Source organism: Aquarana catesbeiana, linkage group LG04 (assembly GCF_042186555.1).
Source record: "Aquarana catesbeiana isolate 2022-GZ linkage group LG04, ASM4218655v1, whole genome shotgun sequence".
In the NCBI taxonomy this organism is placed as follows: domain Eukaryota; kingdom Metazoa; phylum Chordata; class Amphibia; order Anura; family Ranidae; genus Aquarana; species Aquarana catesbeiana.
In genome coordinates, this window is record NC_133327.1 from 73,067,056 (window position 1) to 73,092,944 (window position 25,889).

Below are 25,889 nucleotides of genomic sequence, written 5' to 3' on the forward strand. Positions count from 1 at the left end.
CTCCATGTCACTGAAGCGGAGTACATGGAGAATGGCTGCATCATGGGATAAAGCGTGGCGCCTGGTGCCAGTTCTCCGGGCTTGAGGACAGGTGGAGCCTAGCTGGAAGAGGTACCCGCACCGATACAGGCTGGAAGCAATCACCATTCATGTTGCTGGAAGTTTGCTGAGCCCAAGACCGTCACCTGGTGGCACTGGTGTGGTAAGTAAAAACTGTTGCTTTCTCTCTGAGTTAATGAGATTGTATATGTCATGACAATGACATGGAAATTAATTTTAAAATGTGTGTGTATATGTATTATATTGACTGATCTGCAAAATGCCACCCCCCCCCGAGGCTGTATTTGATGGCGCTGGTGAGGCTGTATTTGATGGGTGCTGTTAGGCTGTATTTGATGGGCACTGGTAAGGCTGCATTAGATGGGCGCTGGTGAGATGGAATTTGATGGGCACTGATGAAGCGGCATAGATGGGCGCTGGTGAGGCTGTATTTGATGGGCGCTGGTGTGGCTGCCTTAGATTGGCGCTGGTGAGGCTACATTTGATGGGCGCTGGTGAGGCTGAATTGATGGGCGCTGGTGAAGCTGCATTGATGGGCGCTGGTGAGGCTGCATTGATGGGCGCTGGTGAGGCTGCATTTGATGGGCGCTGGTGAGGCTGCATTTGATGGGCGCTTCATTAAAAAGGTGGGGTTTACATGGGCAGGAAAAAGGGGGTGGAGTCAGGGGTGGAGTCAAGGGGGTCGGCAAAATGAGGTTTCGCCTAGGGTGTCAAAAATCTTGCACCAGCCCTGCATGGCTGTTGGGTGCTGATTTTGTTAACTTATTAGTCATAAGTTAACAAAGTCCACATCCAACAGCCATGTCATGTGACACACTGTGACATTGATAGCCATGATAGAGCACCTGCACCTGCCTATGTGTTATCATAATGCTCATGATCTTAAAAGCTAAGTTCACTTTTTTCTAAAATTCAGCTCTCCTGTGTACCAATATACCAGTAATGTACCTCTGATGCAAAAAAATACAAGTTGAGACCAGGCCTCACCTCCATCCAAGGTCGTAGTTTGCAGATAACTTCAGAAACTTCCTGAGGACGGACCAGCCACTATGACCCAGGAAAGAGTTTACCAGCTGTCCTCATTAGCACACCTTCACACATCAACTAAGTTTTCACAGCACCCCCGGCATTCCTCCATATGTGAATTTGCCTGACTTTCCCAGCGTCCCTTCGGATGGGATCAGGGTGCATGCTAAATTCCCTGGGGCCACATGCAGCCCACAGAACTTCCCTGATGCAGTGCAAGTGCCTGCCTGATTGGATAAAGAGTGATTGGATTGATGATGTCTACTCCTATTATACAGTTTTGGTAAATCTAAAGGAGATTGTAAAGAAATTGTATAGTGTATGGCTACATTTATACACCTAAAATTACCTAGTTGCGCTTTCAGTGTCATTAATTATTAACGGCACACCAAACACATAAAAAAACACACATTTTGCCACATGAAAAAACAGGTGACAAATGCAGTAACAAATTTACAAAAATGTCCTATGAGCTACTTTGCCAGGTGGAGCAAAGCCCATCAAAATCGACTGGCTGCCCTATGTGTGTCACTGGAAAAACGAGCCAAAAAACATGCACTCCCACAACTCTAGGTGTGAATGGGGCCTGAAAGTGAAATTGGTGCGTTTTACAGAAGAACAATGAGGCTCCATTCACATCTCCGTGTTTCCAAACGCATGGCAAACTGTACAGAAAATGTGCACTTTGCCATGTGTTTCATAAATGCTGCAAATGTGCATCATGTTTGTGTTGTCATCACATGTTAAAGGCTCCTCAATTGCGGCAAACACACTGAAAACTACAATAACACACCATGCACCGCTCCAAAAATAGTTCTGGAGCTTCTTTGGGGTGATTGTTGCGTGTAGGACAGTCTATTCAAGTGAATAGGCTGCCCTATGCGTGACGAGTGAAAACACTCCAAAACAAACAAAACAAACGCATGCGGGAATGTGAGTTTATGTTAGGTAGAGATGTGAATGAGGCCTCATGACTCCGTCCACTCCCTCCTATGTACCTGTATAAAGATGCCATACACTATGCAATCTGATTGTACAATCTCTGTACAATTTCTTTTAGATTTACCAGAACTATGGAATAGAAGACACACCTGAACAATCCATTCAATTTGTAGCAAACCAGGCAGGCCCTTGTACATAGCTGATGGGAGAGCTAAAGGAGATTGTACAATCAGATTGTATTAGAACTGGGGGGAAGGTGGTATTGTAATGAGGTAGGTGGGATCCAGAGTGGTGAACACACCCTATCACGCCCTCTTCTGTGATGCAACGTGGAAGTGATGGCTTCTGGGAGATGACCTAACAGGAAGTAAATGCTGACACAAGCTACAGGAAGTGATGTAATCTGAAAATCCATTCAAAGATACAATAAGACTGACAAGATTCTACATATCATGTGAATGAGGTAAGTGAGAGAAAAGCACATTGGGAGGGCTGGGCCAGGAATGGCATTGGAAAACTCTTCTATGTATTATGATAAGTGAAATTCTGCCCAAAAAGGTGAACTTATCCTTTAACCTGCCTGTGTTGTTGTTTGTTATCAAGGCTTCGTTCACATGGAGCGGAATAAACTTGTTCAGCGGAGGATCTGTCTGCTGATTCCCCACTGAACGAAGTGGGCAGATGACAGGTCCGCGTCCACTCAGCTTGTGCAGAGCAGACACGGACATGGCCCACTCTGCTCTAAGGGTGACTTGTGTAAACACATTGGCTGTCCGTTTACACCTGACTTCCCTCCAATCTGATCCGCTAGATGGATGGGAATGGATCCCTTTCCATTCTGTTTAGCGGATCAGATTGGAGGTAGGCGGGTGTAAATGGACACAAATCCATTTAGATCCATTGCTCTATAGCAGTGAATGGAGGATCAGATCAGGTCTGCCTGAAAAATGGACAGGCAGACCTTTTCCCTTGTCGCCCGCCCCTCAGTATATTTACTGTGGAAGGGTGGCACGGCCAGGCTGGATCACATACATGTACGTCATCCAGCCTGTTTTGGGTTAGGGACATGCATGCAGCTGTACAGAATAAATGCCTGTAATAAATACAACAATAGATGAATAAATAAATATGCCTTCATTGTCCGACCACAGGCTGGGAATTCCTAAGGCTCTTTTGCTTAGCTGCAACGTGGCTGCCTGGCAGGGATGCTAAAATACAATTATAAATCCTGTGAACAGTTCACATATGCACTTAACCCCCTTTAATACCAGGCACTTTTACCCCCTTCCTGCCCAGGCCAATTTTCAGCTTTCAGCGCTGTCACACTTTGAATAGCAATTAAGTGTTCATGCAACACTATACCCATATGAAATGTTTATCATTTTTTTCACACAAATATAGTTTTCTTTTGGTGGTATTTAATCACCACTGGGTTTTTATTTTTGGTAAACAAATGAAAAAAGACCATGAAATCTGGAAAAAAAAAACTGTTTCTTTTATAAAATTAGTAATTTAGTAATAAATAATTTTTCTCCTTCACTAATGTGCACTGATGGGCACTGATTGGCTGCACTGATGAGATGGCACTGATGAAGAGGCACTGATATGCAGCACGGATCGACAGCACTGATGGGCACTGATGTGATAGGCAGAACTGATGGGTAATGATAGGTGGCATTGATGGGCAGCACTGATAGGCAGCACTGAATAAGTGCCCTTATTATCAATGTAAAATTCCCCTGTCACACTTGCCAGTAATCGGCTGTCCTCTCCTCATGCTGTGACAGCACATGAGGAGGAGAAGAATGTCGATAACCAGCAAGAGTGTTTACATGTGATCAGCTGTGATTGGACACAGCTGATCACATGATAAAGGGCTGCTGTGATCTCTGACTCATGAGGAGAGAAAAAATTGCTGATAACCGGCTTGTGTTAAAGGGACATCGGCACTGTTAATCAGGGCATTGATTATCGGTGTCCTGATTATCAGTGCAGTCCCTACAGTGCCCACCAGTGCTGCCTATCAATGCCCACAAGTGCTGCCAATCAGAGCTCATCAGGGCTGCCAATCATTGCCCATCAGTGCTGCCAATCAGTGCCCATCAGTGTCACCTATCAGTGCTGCCCATCAGTGCTGCCTACAAGTGCCCATCAGTGCCCATAAGTGCCACCTATCAGTGCCCATCAGTGCCGCCTATCAGAGTTCATCAGTGCCGCCTATCAGTGTCACCTATCAGAGCTCATCAGTGCCACCTATCAGTGCAGCCTCATCAGTGCCTTCTCATCAGTGCCCACTAGTGCCGCTTAATCAGTGCCCATCAGTGCCACCTATGAGTTCCCATCAATACCACCTATCAGTGCCCATTAGTGGCTATCATTGCAGCTTCATCAATGCACATCATTGAAGGAGAAAAATTATCTGTTTGCAAAAATGTATAACAAATTATGAATTTATTCTTATTTTTTTATATTTTCAGTCTTTTTTTGTTTTGTTTAGCAAAAAATAAGAAATTCAGTGGTGATTAAATACTACCAGAGAAAGCTCTATTTGTATGAAAAACATGATAAAAATGTCAAATGAGTGCAGTGTTACACGACTGCACAATTGTCATTCAAAGTGTGACAGCGCTGACAATTGGCATGGGCAGGAAGAGTGCCCAGTAGGCAAGTGGTTAAACAAGTTTACTCTGCAATTTGTGATGACAAGCTACATATAATGTACAAGCAACACAAAATACACACGTGGTTTCCTAAATGAATGTTGATTGCTACTTTCTTAATTATTTATAATGTTGCAAACAGTTGAAGCAATACTTGTTAAAGTAGCTTTCTCTTGCATTCAAAGTGCCTCATCCTACTAGTTAAATGACCTTTTTTGTGTGTTTGGGCAACAGCTGGATTACTGAAAATGTAGGATAAAAGATGAGCTTTAATTAAATATGATTAGTTGTTTTTTTATTTATGTTTATTTTGTCCCAGTAGACAAATCTTGATATTTACATATTTTAACTACAAAATGGAGAGAAATCTATTTATCATCTATTTATCATTTCCCCTAGCATGAATCTGAAACACAAACAAGAAAAGGGAACTCTGGGAGAATGGAAATTAATAATGTAGGGGGGAAGGATGGTTTGTTTGGCAATACGCAAACCAATATTTTTCATAGATGGGAGCAATTAGAGGATTCCTTGCCTCCACTGGGCATTGTACGGGTGCATTGGCCAATAAACTGCACTCACTAGCACTCATGTACTTTTTATTGAACAAACATTTTTTTGCAGGATCTTTCAAACATTTCCTTAACCCCACATAAACCAGAAAAAGGGTTTTATCTGCTGTTCGGATAACAGTACAAAATCTGTGTTTTGTAATTGAAAATTTTGGAAGAGGTATACGAGAAAGGTCATGCCACACCAATAGTTGGGAGTCTAAAAACTGTTAATATTGTGCTTTTTAACTTACATTTTATTTCCACTTTTGCAGCCAAATTAGGATGACACCTATTTTATATATGTTACGTTTCTATTAAAATAGCATAACTTAAAAAAATTAAAAAAAAATTGCAGCTTACCTTTTTTTGATGCTCTATTCTGGACACTCCAGCAAGAAAAAATGCTAAGTAGTTTTCTTTGCTAATGACCGAGTGGGCTGGGCAGCTATGTTTGCCAATTGCCATAATTAGCCCTGTCTGTACTGTGCAATCATTATCAATTAAAACTAGATTTGAACATTGTCTGTCCTAACAAAGAGTTACAAGTATAGAGACTGGGTTTCTTGGGTTATATGTTAATGAGGACAGACAAGCTCACTCTAACATTGTTCAAAAAACCTTGCAGTCAGCCATGACACCTCCTCCTGAGAAATACAGTAACTAAAAGGTAAGAAATATTTTTATTTCTTTAAGGCATGCTGTGCGAATGAGAACACATAACAAACATATAGTGTGGTTTTCTCAAATTCAACTGTAAATGTGGGAATACACTTTGAGAATTTCCAGTTTTGAATCATTTAACCACATCCTGCCCAGCCTATAGCAAAATGACAGCCAGGCGGTCGTTTCATTATCCTGACTGAGCCTCATATGACATCCATCAGTATAAGCCGCTCGCGCTTCCCAAGGACGCACAGCAAGCCGATCGGTAGTGCGGTGTGTCGCTCTGATACGCCGCTTCTCCGATCTCGGTAAAGAACCTATGATGTAGGCTCTTTACCATGTGATCAGCTGTGTCTAATCACAGCTGATCACATTGTAACCAGGAAGTGCCAGTTATTGGCTTTTCCTCTATTCGCGCTGGCAGGGCACGAGTAAAGCCGATAAGCAGCTCTCCTGACGGGGGGTCTGCCCTGATAATCAGCACATTGGTTATCAGTACAGAACCATCAAGAATGCCCACACATGCCCACAGTAATGCCTGTTAGTGCCTCCTCGTCAGTGCTGCCCATCAGTGCCGCCTATCAGTGTCCATCATTGCCGCCTATCAGTGCCACCTATCAGTGCCCATCAGTGCTGCATATGACTGCTGCCTATCAGTGCTGCATAATAGGGCCGCCTATAAGTGCTGCATATTAGTGCCTCATCATCAGTGCCCATCAGTGCCATCTCATCAGTGCCCATCAGTGAAGGAGAAAACTATTATTTACAAAATTTTATAACTGAAACAAAAACTTTATTTTTTTGAAGTTTTCAGACTTTTTTATTTGTTTGGCAAAAAATAAAAAACCCATTAGTAATCAAATACCACCAAAAGAAAGCTCTATTTGTGGGGAAAAAATGATAAAAATGTCATATGGGTACAGTGTTGCATGACTGCACAATCTTCATTCAAATTGCGACAGAACTGAAATATGAAAATTGGGCTGGGCAGGAATGGGGTGAAAGTGCCAGGTATTGAAGTGGTTAAAGCTGATCTCTAGGCAAAACAAACATTGTCTATATACAAGAGGCATAGGCATTCCTGCTTGGACCTTCATATAGATTGTGAATTTATTTTTAAGATCTGCTTATTAATCAAGCATGAAACAATTCCTGTGATTTACCTTTGTGCATGAGTTTCCTGTAATAAAGACCAGTCGCTACTGTACTCTTACCTTGTGCACAGTCTTGCATACACCACCATGTCCTATAAAGTTACTCATCAGTAATCCAGCGTCTTTTTAACTTTGCGTCTACTGAATGAAATATCAAACAATGTTCTCAACTTTCCCAGTTATCTTCTGTGGACAACAGAACAACTTCCATCTATACTATGGAGATGATAAAAGGGAGAGGTGTTCCTGATCCTAAGATGCTTCCTTCCAAGGGCATCAGTACAGAGTGAGCATTGTCACCCTAGAACAGAAAGTGTTACTGGCAGGAGTAACAGGTGAAAGCTAAGGGGAAAAAGCTGAAAAATGTAAGAACTAGTAAGCTGTAATATATTTACATTTTTGTTCCTGAGTTTAGAAACATTTAAAGCAGAATTAACTTCAAAAACAAAGTTAATATACCACTGCTTGCCAATTCTGAAATGTAGTGGCTGCCTTATTTATTTTTTTGTTAGACTTTGTTTTCCTTTATTTTCAACCAGAGATCTGGCCAGTGTAATGCACACAGTGCTCTAGATGGTCGGGAGGCCTGTAAATGCTGCACAGTGCTCTGGATGGTGGTCTGAGGAGGCCTGTAATGTACAGAGTGCTCTGGACAGTTGAGAGGCCTGTATATGCTGCACAGTGCTTTGGACAGTGGTCTGAGGAGGCCTGTAATGCACACAGTGCTCAGGATGGTGGTCTGAGGAGGCCTGTAATGCACAGTGTCCTGGACGGTGGTCTGGGAAGGCCTGTAATGGACAGTGCTCTGGACGGTGGTCTGAGGTGGCCTGTAATGCACAGTGCTCTGGATGGTGGTCTGAGGAGGCCTGTAAATAAATGCTGCGCATTGCTCTGGATGGTCTGAGGAGGCCTGTAATACACACAGTGCTCTGGACAATCGTCAGAGGAGGCCAGTAAAAATGCACAGTGCTAAGCATTCTACACCACTAAGCACACTATGGTCGCTACCATGCTTGCTGGGAGGGGAAACATTTACAGGCTTTACAGGTGGAGCACCGTGGAAACCTGAAGTCCACATGAGCAAACGTACCTCATTCACAATTTCAAGATGATGAAAATGGAAATTGATTTTCGTCACTGGAAACATGCCACTGATGAAAATTATGACAAAAGCGTTTCATCGACCAAAATAAAATTGATGACCAGAGCATTTTTTTGCTATTAAGCAGTGCACTACTTTAACTGGCAATTTCACAGTCATGCAACACTGTACCAATATGAAATTTATATATATTCTTTTTACACAAATAGATAAATAGAGATTTCTATTAGTGGTATTTATTCACCACTGGATTTTTTATTTTTTTATTATACAAACAAAAAAAGCTCAAAAATTAAAACAAAAAAATTTCAACTTTTTGTTATAAAACATATGCAATAAAATCTAATTTCTTCATACATTTAGTCCAAAATGTATTCTGCTACATGTCTTTGGTAACAAAAAAAAACCTAATAAATGTATATTTATTGGTTTGTCAACAAACTATGGTGTGTATATATATATATATATATATATATATATATATATATATATATATATATATATATATATATATATATGAAAATTGATCAGTTCTGATGTACTGACAGCCTAACATCTTAAAATCTATTTTCTTGAGGCCAAAGCAGTACAAATACCCCCAAAATTATTCCTTTTTTGGAAATGGGACAGTCAGGCATTTAGTAAGAGACATGGCGAGTTTTTTGAAGTTGTATTTTTTGGCACATGTAAAAAAAATTGAATTGAATAAAAAATGTTTTTTCACAATTTTTTTCTTATATACTGTCACCAGAGCAGCACAGCATCATCAAATGACTAGTGACAGTATGTTAAAAAAAGGAAAAATAATCAGGGATATATTTTATTTGATTTTTTTACACATTGATTGCTGTTACAATGAAGATCTTTGTAACAGCAATGTTTTGTACTGTCATGAATGGGTTACATTACAGCTGTAATTATTGGTGATCTGTGATTGGCCATGGCTAATCACATGGTACATTGGCTGTGGGCCAATCAAAGCATTAGAAACACAGGTGTTATATATTAATACATTCATAACAATTTTGTTGACACTGTGATAATGTGATCACCAGGTCGCAATCTGTTGTGGTAGCAGGAGCTGCGCACTGCATGTCCCTAACCTGGAACAGGCTGGATGTTGTACATGTACATGATCCAGCCTGTCTGTGTCAGCGACCCCTAGGAGAATTACTGTGTGCGGTCAGCAAGTGGTTAATTTCCAATAATACACTATCTCACCTGCTTTGCACATCCTCAGTTGATCTCTATTTTTAGGCACTGCACCGAATTTGTAGAGGCAATCTGACAGCCTAAAGATTTATTGCTGTTTAGGGGCACTGGGCTTAAGCAATATGGCAACAACCAGCAAGAAGAAACAGAGGACAAAGTGGCAGTAGTTGGAACCATCATTAACTCCCGACTCGACGTCGCAAACTCTCTCTATGCCGGACTACCTAAATACCGCAGCAAGACTGATAACAGGAAAAAACCCTGGGAATCCATTTCCCCATCCCTGAGGAGCCTACATTGGCTAACCATAAAGGATCGGATCACATTCACGACCCTCTGCCTCACCCACAAATGCCTACATGGAAATGCGCCTCAATACCTATGCGAAAAAATAAGACGCTACGTACCTAATCGCAGTCTTCGATCAACCCACCAAAACCTCCTCCACGTTCCCAAATCCCACGACAGATCAAAGGGAGAACGAAGATTCGCAGTCCAGGGACCATGGCTATGGCGCACTCTACCTACCAACATCCGTATGAAAGAAAACCATCAGGCCTTCAGGAAGAAACTCAAGACCTAACTCTTCTAACAAGCTGGGCCCACAGAATGGACCAAGCACCCTGAGGCGATTCAGTTCGCATTTGCAGCGCTATACAAGTCATTCATTCATTCAGAAACAATGCTGAAAATAGAGAGAAAAAAATGTATGTGCGCGTGTGTGTGTGTGTGTGTGTGTGTGTGTGTGTGTGTGTGTATATATATATATATATATATATATATATATATATATATATATATATATATATATATATATATATATATATATATATATATACACAGCCCTCAAATTTTACTCCCCTGCTCGCATTTTGCGAGTGGAATTTAACGAAGGGCAAGTGAGAAGCAGGGGCAGAAAAGGGCAGACAGTTTCCTGGCTGATCGCTTCAGGCAGAAGTGGTGCGGCCAGCCGAGCGGTCCAGAGGGGGGGTTCCCTGCCCCCGGGCCGCTCTGATGTCCTGTAAAAAAGCCTGCACCACTTCTGACAGAAGCGATCAGCCAGGAAATGTTCAGAAGGATCGTGCCTCCGAAGGACACAGAGCGGGGATCCCCTGCTGAGATGTGGCTTGTATATAAATAACCGGCCGATGTCAAACAAAGTCTTGCCTCTGGATCGGCATTAGACCAGTACGCTGTCTATTAGATTCCAGGAGGCAGGACTTCGTTTGACAGCGAGGCTATTCATATACATGGCGAGTCTCAGCGGGAGATTCCGCTCTGTGTCATCTGGCCGCCCGATTCTCACAATTCCAACCTGGTGCATTGCTGAGCACTGATGACTGGTGAACCTACTGGCAATTCTTTCCCATTTTCCTTCCTCCCTTTAGTCTCCTATGTCCTTACTATCCTTGGCTCAGGCTCTCTATTCATACAGAGACAAATATATATCATTAGTACTTAATGCATTAGTATACTTATTTACGCCTACAGCTTTCATTACATATGGACCTAGTGAGATGCTTGGGGACACATTCTCACATGCGCACCATGCCTGTCCTCTGGTTTGCCCCGCTGGGGTCCCGTTTGGCTCCGCTTCCTCAGCTCCCGGGTAAGACACCTGCTGCTGCCTCTGGGAATCACACACCTGCTGTTTTGGCCTCATTTAGTAGTGAGTATAAGCTCTTACATCATTGCCCCCATGCCCTGCAACTACTTTATCAATATTATACCATCTACCCATTTATATTCTTTCATCTTAGGTACATCCATACACGCATCAACCCCTGAAGAGTGAGCTGGGTCTCGTGAAACGCGTCGGTTACATTAGATGCCCGTGTATCACATGTTTTTTACTCCTAGGGTACATTAGATGCCCATGTATTACATGTCTATTACTCGTTTATGTACCTATTGTTCAATTCATATGTATGTTATTCTACAATTGGCCATTGCTGATGATACTAATGTATGCAAGATCTTTACCTGAATAAACGCATATACTTTAATTACTGGTATGATGCTTTTTGGCCAAATGGTGCCCACCTCATTTAAAGTTCCAAGGGCGAATCCTTTTTGTTGCACTGATGGGCACAGATACGCTGCACTGATGGCCAATAATACGCTGCATTGATGGGCACTGATAGGCTGCACTGATGGGCATTGACATGCTGCACTGATGGATTGCACTGATTAATATTGTTAAAGTTGTTGTTAATGTTTATTTTTGGAACTTAATTCTGCATTAAGCATTTAACAGTGTAATTTCATGAGATAATTTACGAGGGTGTGTTTAAGGGCGGACTTAGGGGCGGGGCAGGGTAGGGGTTGGGTGGGGCAACTGGTGGTGAGTAACTCTTAAGGCCTGACTAGTGGCTCAGGACTTGAAATTTTGAGCCATGTATATACATTTTTTTTTTTTTACAAATAAATATCTGAAAAGTGTGGCGTGCATTTGTATTCAGCCTCCCTGAGTCAATATTTTGTAGAACCACCTTTCACTGCAATTTACAGCTGCAAGTCTTTTTGGGGATATCTCTACCAGCTTTGCACATCTAGGAAGTGACATTTTTGCCCATTCTTCTTTGCAAATTAGCTCAGGCTCTGTCAAATTGGATGGAGAGCATCTGTGAACAACAATGTTTAAGTCTTGCCACATATTTACAATTGGATTTATGCCTGGAATTTGACTTGGCCATTCTAAAACATGAATATGCTTTGATCTAAACCATTCCATTGTAGCTCTGGCTGTATGTTTAGGGTCATTGTCCTGCTGGAAGGTGAACCTCCACCCCAGTCTCAAGTTTTTTGCACACTCTAACAGGTTTTCTTCTAAGATTGCCCTGTATTTGGCTCCATCCATCTTCCCATCAACTCTGACCAGCTTCCCTGTTCCTGCTGAAGAAAAGCATCCCCACAACATGATGCTGCCACCGCCATGTTTCACGGTGGGGATGGTGTGTTCAGGGTGATGTGCAGTGTTAGCAGGCATGGACTGGCCATCGGGACTACCGGGAGTTTCCCGGGGGGCCGATGGCTGGCTCAGTGGGCCAGTCAGGTGCGGTCCTGGAGCCACTCCTCTCTGACAGTGGGTGATCGCGATTTCACTCCTGTCAGGGGGAGTTGCTTCCGTGACTTGCTGGAGAGAGCATTAGGCGTTATGCTCCCTCCAGCCTGCAGGGGGAGATGGACAGCCGGCAGACTTTCCTTCCTCTCTCCCCTTAGCACTTGTTATCACATGACTGGAGAGAGGAACGAGAAGCTGCCTTCAAAATGGTGAGTACATGAGGGAGGACTCTCTGATGTGAAGGGGACTTCTGATGGGGACTCTCTGATGTGAAGGGGACTTCTGATGGGGACTCTCTGATGTGAAGGGGACTTCTGATGGGGACTCTCTGATGTGAAGGGGACTTCTGATGGGGACTCTGATGTGAAGGGGACTGCTGGTGGGGACTCTGATGTGAAGGGACTTCTGATGGGGACTCTGATGTGAAGGGGACTTCTGATGGGGACTCTGATGTGAAGGGGACTTCTGATGGGGACTCTGATGTGAAGGGGACTTCTGATGGGGACTCTCTGATGTGAAGGGGACTTCTGATGGGGACTCTCTGATGTGAAGGGGACTGCTGGTGGGGACTCTGATGTGAAGGGGACTTCTGATGGGGACTCTGATGTGAAGGGGACTTCTGATTGGGACTCTGATGTGAAGGGGACTTCTGATGGGGACTCTGATGTGAAGGGGACTTCTGATGGGGACTCTGATGGGAAGGGACTTCTGATGGGGACTCTTTGATGTGAAGGGGACTTCTGATGGGGACTCTGATGTGAAGGGGGCTTCTGATGGGGACTCTCTGATGTGAAGGGGGCTTCTGATGGGGACTCTCTGATGTGAAGGGGGCTTCTGATGGGGACTCTGATGTGAAGGGACTTCTGACTGGGACTCTGATGTGAAGGGTGATGGGGACTCTCTGATGTGAAGGGGACTTCTGATGAGGACTCTGATGTGAAGGGGACTTCTGATGGGGACTCTCTGATATAAGGTGTGGCTCTGTTGGGGACATTCAAAATTAAATTGGGCTGGTCATGATGAAGTCCAGGGCCAAATTTTTGTCCCAGTCCAGCCCTGAGTGTTAGTTTTCCGCCACACATAGTGTTTTGCTTTTAGGCCAAAAAAATTCAAGTTTGGACTTATCTGACTAGAGCACCTTCTTCCACATGTTTGCTGTGTCCCCCATATGGTTTCTTGCAAACTTCAAACGGGGCTTCTTATGACTTTCTTCTAACAATGGCTTCTTCTTGCCACTCTTCCATAAAGGCCAGATTTATTTATAGCATCACTAATAGTTGTCCTGTGGACAGATTCTCCCACCTGAGCTGTGGATCTCTGCAGCTCCTCCAGAGTTACCATGGGCCTCTTGGCTGCTTCTCTGATTAATGCTCTCCTTGCCTGGCCGGTCAGTTTAGGTGGACGGCCATGTCTTGGTAGGTTTGCAGTTGTGCCATACTCTTTCCATTTTCAGATGATGGATTGAACAGTGCTCTGTGAGATGTTCAAAGCTTGGGATATTTTTTTATAACCTAACCCTGCTTTAAACTTCTTCACCACCTTATTCCTGACCTGTCTGGTGTGTTCCCTGGCCTTCATGTTGCTGTTTGTTCACTAAGGTTCTCTAACAAACCTATGAGGGCTTCACAGGTGTATTTATACTGAGATTAAATTACACACAGGTGGACTCTATTTACTAACTAGGTGACTTCTGAAAGCAATTGGCTCCACTAGATTTTAGTTAGGCGACTCTTTGTACATCTTGCCGCATGTATGCGTTCCTTGATCATCCGATCGAGGGCGAATACTGCTGTGCAAAATGTAAGCACATTGTTTCCCTGGACGCCCAGGTTCTGAATCTGGGGAAGCAACTGTCAGCACTGAGAAGTCCCTCCATACTAAAGGTGAGCCAGGAACGTACACGGCAGGTGCCGGCAGGGGCCAGCACAGAGGCGGGTGGAGACAAAGAGGTGCAGGCACTAGCAAAGAGTAGATGGGTGACAGTCAGGAGGGGTAGAGGGGGAAGTGCCAGGGAGGCCGATCCAGGACTGGAGCATCCCAATAAGTACGCTCTATTGAGTGACATTGGTGTAACCAGTCAGGGACCAGCACTGCTGGAGATGAGGGACTCTCCTAGCTGCCAGGGGAAGAACTCCTCCAGTGAGAGTGGGGGGGCAGCAAAGGGAAAGGAAAGACAGATTCTGGTGGTAGGGGACTCAATTCTTAGAAGGACAGAGAGGGCAATCTGTAACCAAGACCTGAAGCGCCGAACAGTATGTTGTCTACCGGGCGCTCGGGTTCGGCACATCACGGATCTTGTGGACAGATTACTGGGAGGGGCTGGGGAAGACCCGGCTGTCATGGTGCACGTTGGCACCAATGACAAAGTCAGAGGCAGATGGAGTGTCCTAAAGAACGATTTTAGGGACTTAGGAGCTAAATTGAGGAAAAGGACCTCCAAGGTAGTGTTCTCAGGAATACTACCGGTACATCGAGCCACACCAGAGAGGCAGAGGGAGATTAGGGAAGTAAACAAGTGGCTGAAGAGCTGGTGTAGTAAGGAGGGGTTTGGGTTCCTGGAGGACTGGGCCGACTTCTCAGTCGGTAACCGGTACTATAGAAGGGACGGACTGCACCTAAATGAGGAGGGTGCAGATCTGCTGGGAATGAAGATGGCCAAAAAGTTAGAGGGGTTTTTAAACTAGGCGATGGGGGGGAGGGTCCAGAGACAGTGATAGCCAGCGCGGAAGATATTCCAGAGGGTAGTATTGGGGGCATTAGTGGTAGGTTAACCAAAGCACAAAAACACAAGGTGAGTATAGTAGCAAGTCCAAGTTGCAATCTTGAAACACCCAATACGAGGACAATATGCGACCGGTCTAAAGTATGTGGCATGTTCACCAATGCCAGGAGCCTGGCGGACAAGATGGGTGAACTAGAGATACTGTTGTACAAGGAGGATTTGGATTTTGTGGGAATTTCAGAGACCTGGTTCAACAGCTCTCATGATTGGCTGGCAAACATTCAAGGGTATACCCTATACCGCAAGGACAGAGAGGGTAAAAAAGGGGGAGGGGTATGCCTATATATCAAGAATAATGTACAAGTGAATGTGAGAGATGACATCACTGAGGGGGCTAGGGAGGAGGTGGAATCTTTATGGGTAGAGCTCCAAAGGGATGAAGCTAAGGGGAAAATAATACTGGGAGTATGCTATAGGCCCCCTAACCTGAGGGAGGAAGTGGAGACGGATCTCCTATCACAAATTGGATTAGCAGCAAGGATGGGAAGTGTTATCATAATGGGGGATTTTAATTATCCAGACATAGACTGGGCGGAGGGAACCGCGCATTCATTTAAGGCTCGCCAGTTCCTTAGTGTCTTGCAGGACAATTTTATGGGTCAGATGGTAGACGCACCAACTAGAAATAAAACATTACTAGATCTACTGATTACCAACAATACAGACCTGATAACAGATGTGGAAATACGGGGCAATTTAGGTAACAGCGATCACAGGTCAATTAGTTTCAGTATAAATCACACAAATGAAGGGAACACATGGGGAAGACATGAAGGGAACACAAAGACACTGAATTTCAAAAGAGCCAACTTCCCTAAACTACAAACCCTGCTAAAAGGCATAAATTGGGATAAAATATTAGGAACAAAGAATACGGAGGAGCATTCAGAATTTATAAAGAATGCAATAAAAAATGTAAGGGTACAATTAGGTTGGCTAAGATAGAACATGAAAGACACATAGCGGAGGAGAGCAAAAAAAATCCCAAGAAATTCTTTAAGTATGTAAACAGTAAAAAAGGGAGGACAGACCATATTGGCCCCATAAAGAATGAGGAAGGACATCTGGTTACAAAGGATGGGGAGATGGCAAAGATATTGAATTTATTCTTCTCCTCAGTCTTCACGAGTGAATCGGGGGGCTTCAGTAACCAAAACTGCAGAGTTTATCCTCATGACACAACACAGGAAGCACCTACATGGTTAACAGAGGATGGAATTAAAATTAGACTTGAGAAACTTAACATTAATAAATCACCGGGACCAGATGGCTTGCATCCGAGGGTACTTAGGGAACTCAGTCAGGTGATTGCCAGACCGTTGTTCCTAATTTTTACAGACAGTCTATTGACTGGAATGGTACCAGCTGATTGGAGAAAAGCCAATGTAGCACCAATATTTAAAAAGGGCCCAAAAAACATCCCTGGGAATTACAGACCAGTTAGCCTAACATCAATAGTATGTAAACTCTTGGAGGGGATGATAAGGGACTATATACAAGATTTTAGTAATAAGAATGATATCATTGGCAGTAATCAGCATGGATTCATGAAGAATCGTTCTTGCCAAACCAATCTATTAACCTTCTATGAGGAGGTGAGTTGCCATCTAGATAAAGGAAGGCCCGTAGACGTGGTGTATCTGGATTTTGCAAAAGCATTTGACACAGTTCCCCATAAACGTTTACTGTACAAAATAAGGTGCGTTGGCATGGACCATAGGGTGAGTACATGGATTGAAAACTGGCTACAAGGGCGTGTTCAGAGGGTGGTGATAAATGGGGAGTACTCAGAATGGTCAGGGGTGGGTAGTGGGGTTCCCCAGGGTTCTGTGCTGGGACCAATCCTATTTAATTTGTTCATAAACAACCTGGAGGATGGGATAAACAGTTCAATCTCTGTATTTGCAGACGATACTAAGCTAAGCAGGGCAATAACTTCTCCGCAGGATGTGGAAATCTTGCAAAAAGACCTGAACAAATTAATGGGGTGGGCGACTACATGGCAAATGAGGTTCAATGTAGAAAAATGTAAAATAATGCATTTTGGTGGCAAAAATATGAATGCAATCTATACACTGGGGGGAGAACCTCTGGGGGAATCTAGGATGGAAAAGGACCTGGGGGTCCTAGTGGATGATAGGCTCAGCAATGGCATGCAATGCCAAGCTGCTGCTAATAAAGCAAACAGAATATTGGCATGCATTAAAAGGGGGATCAGCTGCAGAGATAAAACGATAATTCTCCCGCTCTACAAGACTCTGGTCCGCCCGCACCTGGAGTATGCTGTCCAGTTCTGGGCACCAGTCCTCAGGAGGGACGTACTGGAAATGGAGCGAGTACAAAGAAGGGCAACAAAGCTAATAAAGGGTCTGGAGGATCTTAGTTATGAGGAAAGGTTGCGAGCACTGAACTTATTCTCTCTGGAGAAGAGACGCTTGAGAGGGGATATGATTTCAATTTACAAATACTGTACTGGTGACCCCACAATAGGGATAAAACTTTTTCGCAGAAGAGAGTTTAATAAGACTCGTGGCCACTCATTACAATTAGAAGAAAAGAGGTTTAACCTTAAACTACGTAGAGGGTTCTTTACTGTAAGAGCGGCAAGGATGTGGAATTCCCTTCCACAGGCGGTGGTCTCAGCGGGGAGCATTGATAGCTTCAAGAAACTATTAGATAATCACCTGAATGACCGCAATATACAGGGATATGTAATGTAATACTGACACATAATCACACACATAGGTTGGACTTGATGGACTTTGTGTCTTTTTTCAACCTCACCTACTATGTCACTATGTCACTATGTATCAGAGTAAAGGGGGCTGAATACAAATGAACGCCACACTTTTCAGATATTTATTTGTAAAAAATGTTGAAAACCATTTATCATTTTCCTTCCACTTCACAATTATGCGCCACTTTGTGTTGGTCTATCACATAAAATCTCAATAAAATAAATTTACTTTTTGAAAAATTTCAAGGGGTATGAATACTTTTTCAAGGCACTGTATATATCCCCACCACATCTAAAAATTTGTAATCTGCAATATAACACATTTTTGCTTTTGGGTTTCATATAATTTAAAGCCAAAACCTGATACTGTGGATCCCGTTTTTTTAAATAAACAGTGAGCTGTCAGAGCAGGAACCCCTTATGAACTGAATGATCTCTGAAATGTATAAACTACTAACAATATTTTAAAATTAATTTTTTTTAACATCTCTATTTGTTCATTTGTGAAGGAAAGCCATTTTAGACAAAGGCAATGTTAATATTTTGTATGTTTGAACATGTCTTCAATTGCTCACCAACAGCAACACGACGTAAAGAGTTTTAATAATATCATCAATCTGTCTTGCATAGAAATTATTGGCTAATTACTTTGTAATGAGCTCCTACTTATACGTTATTAGACATTCTGTAGGCAGGAATTAATGTATGCAAATTAGTAATTTTTTATTTTGCTGTTATGAAAAATGTTATATTAAAACCTAGAGAAAATGTTATTTGGTTTTGTTTAAAGTGTAAATATGGACAAAATATTTTTTTTTATTAGTTTTGGATAGAGTAGGGAAGAAAATAAAACCCCAATAAATTTATTTTTTGAGGTCTGTGTTTTGATTTTCATTCACTTCCTCGCCCAGCGATGAAGATTCCCTTTGTAGACATTTGTCACATGAACAGTTGCCCTTTCTGGAAGATTTTCCCTCACTTCCTACTTTGGTGAGAAGTAGGGATGAGCTGAACACCCCCCAGTTCGGTTCGCACCAGAACCTGCGAACGGACCGAAAATTTGCACGAACGTTAGAACCCCATTTAAGTCTATGGGACTCGAACGTTCAAAATCAAAAGTGCTCATTTTAAAGGCTAATTTGCATGGTATTGTCCTAAAAAGGGTTTGGGGACCCGGGTCCTGCCCCAGGGGACATGGATCAATGCAAAAAAAAAGTTTTAAAAATGTCCGTTTTTTCGGGAGCAGTGATTTTAATGATGCTTAAAGTGAAAAAAAAGTGAAATATTCCTTTATATATCATACCTGGGGGGTGTCTATAGTATGCCTGTAAAGTGGCGCGTGTTTACCGTGCTTAGAACAGTCCCTGCACAAAATGAAATTTTTAAAGGAATAAAAGTAATTTAAAACTGCTTACGGCTTTAATGTAATGTCCGGTCCCGGTAATATGGATGAAAATCAGTGAGACAAACGGCATGGGTACCCCCCCCCCTCCGAGTCCATTACCAGGCCCTTTGGGTCTTCTATGGATATTAAGAGGAACCCTGCACCCAAATTAAAAAAAGGAAAGGCGTGGGGCCCCAGGCCCTCTGAACAGCAGTATACAGGCGGTGCAAACAAGACAGGGACTGTAGGTTTGTTGTTAAGTAGAATCTGTTGGTAATTTTGAACTGGTACATTTTTAAAGTGTAGCTCCAGCCAAAAAATCTATTTTTAAGCTTTTTGGAAAACATAGGGAAGCGTTATCACCCCTGTGACATTTGTTTTGCTGTCTGTGCACCTCTTCAGAAGATTTTACCTCACTTTCTGTCCCAATGACAAATGTTTTTTGACAATTTGGGGTTTTTAGTGAAACAAGGATTGGTGATAAAGCATCAGTGGAAAGGAGACATGTTTTTTTTTCCATATTAACTCTTACAGGAGAGAACCCCTCACAAATACTCTAGTTGAATGCAGCAACGAACCCTCCTTGCAAAATATTGCATCAAAAATTGTAATTACACGCCCCTGTTAAACAGGGGCTGAAAAATTGGGCCTTAGGCACTGGTGGCAGTGCCCAGAACCAAAAATATTCTTACACGCTAACAGCATGATTATTGAGGAGGAAGAGGATAGTCACTCAGCATAACAGGATAGTCACTCAGCATCAGCATAGGCAGTCTTGAAGGGATCTGACATTTCAAAAAAAATTATTCGGTTGCATCAGCATCAGGTGCTTGGTAGCTGGTGGTGATCCAAGACTGATTTTTTATGAAGGTCAGTCGATCGACCGAGTCGGTGGACAGGCGCACCCTGTGATCGGTTACAAAACCTCCAGCAGCACTGAATGTGCGTTCCGAAAGAACGCTGGATGCAGGACAGGCCAGTAGCTCAATTGCATACTGTGCAAGCTCTGGCCAGTGATCCATCCTCAAGACCCAGTAACCCAGAGGATTTTCAGTGGAAAAGGTATCCAAGTCAGATCTTGCCCCTAGGTATTCCTGCACCATGTAAAACAGATGCTGGTGATGGTTGCTGAAACCGATCATACCTTGGGGCTGCGGACTAAAAAATTGTTTGAACGCATCAGTCAGACGGCCACCTTCTCCACCGCTCCTTCTTTGACTGAGCCTCAGCAACAAGTTGTCCAGAAACAGGAGTTTGTAACCTCCCAGTCTCTGGGAACGCGTTGCACAGACCTTTCTGCAAGGCCTCCCGAAGATGTTTCATCCTCTGCTCCCTCTGCAAGATAAGGCCCGCAACCTTACCCTTGTAACATGGATCAAGGAGGGTTGCCAGCCAGTATTGATCCCTCTCCTTGATACCACGAATATGAGGATCCTTCCGCAGGCTTTGCAGGATCAGGGAGGCCATGCAGCGTAGGTTTGCTGAGGCATTCGGTCCGGAGTCCTCTGGGTCACTAAGGATGACGTGGTCCACAGCCACCTCCTCCCAGCCACGTACAAGTCATTGGGTTTCTTGGGACTGTAAATGATCCCTTAAAGACTGCTGCTGATGCTGAGTGCCAGGCTCCACCTCCATGCTGACACAATCCTCTTCTTCCTCCTCCTTCCTGTGTGATCGGCGGGCACGCAGGAACACTGTCTGGATAAAGGGGGCCTTGAGAGCTAAGGAAGTGCTCCTTTTCCTGCCTCTGTTCTGCCTCAAGTGCCCTGTCCATTATTCCACGCAGCTTGTGCTCCAACAGGTGGACAAGGGGGACAGTGTCACTGATGCATGCACTGTCACTGCTCACCATCCTCGTGGCCTCCTCAAATGGTGACAGGACAGTGCATGCATCCCTGATCATGGCCCACTGGCATGGGGAAAAAAAACAAGCTCCCCTGACCCTGTCCTGGTGCCATAGTGGCACAGGTACTCTTTGATGGCCCTCTGCTGTGTGCAGCCGCTGCAGCATGGCCAACGTTGAGTTCCACCTGGTGAGCATGTCATAGATTAGGCGGTTCTTGGGCAGGTTAAATTCCTTTTCGAGGTCAGCCAGCCGAGCACTGGCATTATATGACCTGCGGAAATGCACACAGACTTTCCTGGCCTGCCTCAGGACATTCTGTAAGCCCGGGTACCTGCCCAAGAGCCGCTGCACCACCAAGTTAAGGACGTGAGCCAAACAGGACACATGGGTCAGTTGTCCCTGTCGGAGGGCGGAGAGGAGGTTGGTGCCATTGTCGCAAACCACCATACCTGCCTTAAGCTGGCGTGGCGTCAACCACCTCTGAACCTGCCCCTGCAGAGCTGACAGAATCTCTGCCTCAGTGTGGCTTCTGTCCCCCAAGCACACCAGCTCAAGCACCGCATGGCATCTTTTGGCCTGTATGCTTGTGTAGCCCCTTGAACGCCTACGAAGCACCACCAAGACATTGCCTTCCACATACCGGTAGAGAGCCGGAATCGCCTTCCGTGAGAAAAAGTGGCGTTTGGGAACCTGCCACTGAGGAACTGCACATTCCACAAACTCACGGAAGGGGGCAGAGTCTACAACTGAAAAGGCAGCAGTTGAAGTGCTAGCAATTTAGCCAAGCTAGCATTCAACTGCTGGGCATGTGGATGGCTGGGAGCAAACTTCTTTCGGCGGTGCAGCAGCTGTGGCAGGGAAATTTGCCTGGTACAATCTGACGTTGGTGTACCGATAGCAGATTGCCCCCAAGTACTTAGCTGTGACACACCTAATTCTACACCTTCATTCCTCTCAGTGCAGGTCTCAGAGAGGACTTAAGATATAGTGGGGTTGGAGATCCCAGCTGATGAGGAGCAAGGAGAGGTCCTCTTTGATTTTTGGTGTGGGTCTTTTACGTACGCTTGCCAACGAACTGCATGGCAAGTCAACATGTGTCTGGTCAAGCATGTGGTGCCCAAGCGGGAGATGTTTTGGCCACGAGAGATACGCTTGAGACATATGTTACAAATAGCAGCAGTGGGATCTGATGCACTCATCTCAAAAAAGGCCCACACCAATGAACTTTTGGAATAACGCGCAGAGACAGCAGCGCCCTGCACATGCGGAGCTCTGTGGTGTGATGCAGTCGGTGTGCTGCCCTTAAGTTGGCCCCTGGAGGGCATCCTGCCTCATTGGTGATGTGCCTCCTCCTTTTCCTCCTCTCTCCTATCAGGCACCCACGTGGAGTCAGTGACCTCATCATCCCCTCCCTCCTCATCACTGGAGCAAAGCTGGCAGTATGCAGCAGCTGGGGGAACATGACTGCCAGATTGCTGTCCTTCTTGGGCACCCCCTCTCTCTGGGCTCACGTTACTGCCTTCCTCTAGCTGGGTACCATCATCGGAGCCTTCAAAACGCTGGGCATCCTCTTGGAGAATGTACCCAACACTGTGGTCAAACAGTTCGGGGGACTCCTCAGGAGGACATGGTGGGGCTAGGAAAGGAGTGACTGATGCCATTGAGCCGAGGGAAGAGGCCACGTTGGCAGCTGCTTTGCCAGACAAAGTAGCCTGAGCCTGGGTGAGAGAGGATGAGGAGGATGAGGACGGCTTGGTCATCCACTCTACCAAGTCTTCCGCATGTTGCGCCTCAACACAGCCAGCTGTCGAAAAAAAGGACAAGCATGTCCCACGGCCACGTGCTGATGAGGATGCACTGTCTCCACGACCAGCACTGTTGCCTCTAGACACAGAGCCTGCTTGCCCTCTTTTATTGGCTTGTGACTGTCTGCCTCTCCTTGTTGGCCTTCCAGACATACTAATGGCCTGCACAAAGCTGGGATATATATATATATATATATATATATATATATATATATATATATATATATATATATATATATAAACTGATACTGCAGCTAGCAGAATCAACTGCCTCCCCGTAGTTTTATTAGTATGAGAATACCACTAATTTTCTTCAGGTAGCTTTAGGTGCACACTGTGCAACGGACACAGTGCACTAACTGTAAATACTGTAGCTGCCTGCCTGTGGTATTAATAGGAGCAGAACAGCAGCAATTGTCTCCAGGTAGCTTTAGGTGCACACTGTGCAGAGGACGCACTACACTAACTGTAAATACTGTAGCTGCCTGCCTGTGGTATTAATAGGATCAGAAGAACACCACTAATTTTCTTCAGGTAGCTTTAGGTTCACACTGTGCAGAGGACACAGTGCACTAACTGTAAATACTGTAGCTGCCTGCCTGTGGTATTAATAGGAGCAGAACAGCAGCAACTGTCTCCAGGTAGCTTTAGGTACACACTGTGCAGAGGACGCACTACACTAACTGTAAATACTGTAGCTGCCTGCCTGTGGTATTAATAGGATCAGAGGAACATCACTAATTTTCTTCAGGTAGCTTTAGGTGCACACTGTGCAGAGGACACAGTGCACTAACTGTAAATACTGTAGTGGCCTGCCTGTGGTATTAATAGGAGCAGAACAACAGCAATTGTCTCCAGGTAGCTTTAGGTGCACACTGTGCAGAGGACGCACTACACTAACTTGTAAATAGTACAGCTGCCTGTGGTACTGTACTAATAGGATCAGAAGAACACCACTAATTTTCTTCGATACCTTTAGGTGCACACCGTGCAGAGGACACACTACACTAACGTGTAAATACTGTAGCTGCCTGCGGTACTGTACTAATAGGATCAGAAAAACACTAATTTTCTTCAGGTAGTTTTAGGTGCACACTGTGCAGAGGACGCACTACACTAACTGTAAATACTGTAGCTGCCTGCCTGTGGTATTAATAGGATCAGAAGAACACCACTAATTTTCTTCAGGTAGGTTTAGGTGCACACTGTGCAGAGGACGCACTACACTAACTTGTAAATACTGCAGCTGCCTGCGGTACTGTACTAATAGGATCAGAAGAACACCACTAATTTTCTTCAGGTAGCTTTAGGTGCACACTGTGCACAGGACACACTACACTAACTTGTAAATACTGTAGCTGCCTGCAGTACTGTACTAATAGGATCAGAAGAACACTCATTTTCTTCAGGTAGCTTTAGGTGCACACTGTGCAGAGGACGCACTACACTAACTGTAAATACTGTAGCTGCCTGCCTGTGGTATTAATAGGATCAGAAGAACACCACTAATTTTCTTCAGGTAGGTTTAGGTGCACACTGTGCAGAGGACGCACTATACTAACTTGTAAATACTACAGCTGCCTGTGGTACTGTACTAATAGGATCAGAAGAACACCACTAATTTTCTTCAGGTAGCTTGAGGTGCACACTGTGCAGAGGACGCACTACACTAACTGTAAATACTGTAGCTAATAGGACTAATAAGATCAGAAGAACACCAGCAATTTTCTTCAGGTAGCTGTAAATACTGTAAAAACGTCTGCCTGCCTGTCAGTAGTAGGAAGGGAATAACAGGAACGGATCTAGCTAAACTGAATACAGTGTATATATATATATATATAATATGTATGTATGTACACAACACCTAGTATGTGTATATATATATATATATATATATATATATATATATATATATATATATATACACAATACACTGTAAGTGCAGCTAACCGACTCTCCTGCCTATCTAACTTAATCAAATGACACTGTCTCTCTGTCTATCTATCTCTCTCTCAACGCCGGAACACACTACACAGGGCTGCCGTGCAGGCGGCCTTATATAGTGTGGGGTGTGTACTAAACCCCCTGAGCCATAATTGGCCAAAGCCAGGGTAGCTTTGGCCAATTATGGCTCTCTTATGGCTCTCTGTACAGACGGCGCTGTGATTGGCCAAGCATGCGGGTCATAGTGCATGCTTGGCTAATCATCAGCCAGCAATGCACTGCAATGCCGCAGTGAATTATGGGCTGTGACGCGCCACTCGAATTTGGCACGAATGGCCCATATCGTTCGGAATTCGGCGAACGACCGAACAAGCAATGTTCTGTCGAACATGCATTCGATTCGAACATGAAGCTCATCCCTAGTGAGAAGTCTAAAATATCCCAACTTCTCGCTTTCTGTCTTATGCTGTGTACACACGATCGGGATTTTGGTCGGAAGCTTGGTGAAAGACAATTCGCGCTTTTCAGCTTTCGTGCTTTTCAGTCCGTTACTGCTCTTCAGTTTGTGCTTGTGGGTTTGTATATGGTTTTCAGTGCTTACTGTCGGTTTGTATCTGTTTTTCAGTGTGTTCATTCCGCTCTTCACAGGCCTTGCTGTTCTTCAGTGCGTTCTGTTAAGTTCTTTCTGACCAGCCGACCGTTTTGAAGCCATGTTGCGGTTACGTACTCCTCGTAGAGTTCGTGCTGTGTGGTGGCTTGGTGTTGGGGTTCCTACTTTGACCCAAGCTCAGTCCATGAACAGGGTGGGGAGGAGTTCATGGACCAAGAATTGGTTGCGCCAGCGTGATCAATTCTCTCATATGCCTTTGCTGCGTGAGATCCAGGAGAATAACCCTGATGATTTCAGGAATTATCTCTGGATGACGGACCCCATTTTTCACCGTCTGTTGGCTT